Source organism: Pteropus vampyrus, unplaced genomic scaffold (assembly GCF_000151845.1).
Source record: "Pteropus vampyrus isolate Shadow unplaced genomic scaffold, Pvam_2.0 Scaffold571, whole genome shotgun sequence".
Classification (NCBI taxonomy): domain Eukaryota; kingdom Metazoa; phylum Chordata; class Mammalia; order Chiroptera; family Pteropodidae; genus Pteropus; species Pteropus vampyrus.
In genome coordinates, this window is record NW_011889352.1 from 661666 (window position 1) to 663466 (window position 1801).

Sequence of the window (1801 nt, forward strand, 5' to 3'; positions counted from 1 at the left end):
CTGAGGTTCAGGAATGCAGGCGCAGCTTAGTTGGGTCCTCTGCTTCATGGACTCTCACAAGACTGTGTTGGCATATGGTCTGCCAACTGAGGGCTCAGCTGGGGAAGGAGCAGCTGCCCCTCCCCTGACCACAGGACCCCACACAGGGGATTCACACCCCACACTCTGGCTGGACAGGCCTCCTCTTGCCCAATCTTTTCCCAGACAACCAGCATCTTTTGTATGTCACACACACACACACGCGCGCACACACACACACACGCACGCGCACACACACACACACCTCTACCTTTTGTTGTTTGTTTGTTTATTTCTTCATGTCACCAGAGCAAACACTTATAAACTGAGCCTATACAGTTGACTCTGAAAGAGAAGCTGTAAACTATCTCAGCCGGAGATTTCTACACCCTCAGTGAACACACTGTGGGACAAAGAAAGACTACAACTTCCTCCCCGCTCTCTGCTTCCTAAGTTTTTCTACTGATTCTTTGGCCTAAGACAAGTACATCAACTTCCATTCTCAGCTGCCTACTTGGAGTAAATGACATGAAATTGGGTTTCTCGGGGTGAGAATCTGGAGGCGCTCACAACTGGACCTAACCTAGAACTCAGAGAAGGAACGAGGCTTTCGTGGTATCAGCCGGGACCAAGAAATCCAACTTCAGTGAACTTGAGCAAAAAAGGGGAATGTATAGCTGGGAGGCCAGGGGTGGAGGTGGACCCAGGGCTCAGAGGCTTCCATGTGTCACTATCGCTCTCTCCAAACACCCTTCCTTCCATTCACGTCGCCCTCATTCTTCTGCTGGTGGGAAACTTCCTGGAGATAGGAAGCTGGGCAGGTAAATCCACTAGCCCGATTTAGCAATCCCAAGGAAGAAGAGCACCTCTCTCTCAGCCTGAGGAGGACTCCAATAGGCCTTGTGTGGTCACATTCTCCAGTCCTGGGGCTCAGTCTCTCTCCAGAAAGGGGAGGATGGAGAAAAGCATGCTGGGCAGGCAAAAATAGTAACTTCAACTGTCTTCGACCTGGCAGCTGTTTTCAAACATGGGAAACTTCTCATCTCTGAGTAAAAATAGAACCCAAATGCTCTAAAGTAGAGTACGAGTCTGAGAGACCAAGGAAGCTGCCAAGAACAGCCGTTCTGTAAATAACGCTCCGTGTGCTAGAGTAGGACAAGGGACCTCCTGGAAAGCAATCACAGCAGCCTGTCCTTGAGTGCACTGGCATCTCTGCACTCACCTAGAGGGAACCAAGGTTGCTTTAACTTGGGCATTCTTGCCCAGTGCAAGAAGGGAGGGCTCTCCCACAGTAAAACTTGCTGCTCTCTCCATCCCTGACCTGGCCCTTCTCTCCTGTTGTGGCCCCAGAAGATTGCTCAGTGCAGCTGCCTCTCTGCTCATTGGAGAAAACTCCACCACCTTCCATAGGAGGAGGTCCACCTCTGGCTCGGTCCTGCTCCAAGGCCTCAGCCAGGTGGACTCTTCTTCATCCTGCCCCTCCACAACCAAGAGGAAAGTGACTGCGGGTCCTCGGGTTTTGGTCCAGATTTGCGCCATGATGGATACAGGGCAGCTGGCCCCCCTCCTCCAAACAAGGTCACCTCTGAAGTAAACACATCCTATAGCAAGGAACCCTTCCTCCTGTTAGCACAGCTTCGCTCCTACCCTGGAGTAACAGTAGGCTCTTTGCCCCATCTACTCCCATGTGCCGAGCAGCATCCAGCTCTTCTTTGCCCTTTTTAAGGCCACAGATATTTGAATGGGATCCAACAGTGTGAGGAAGTGACCAGTCAAGGGTTAA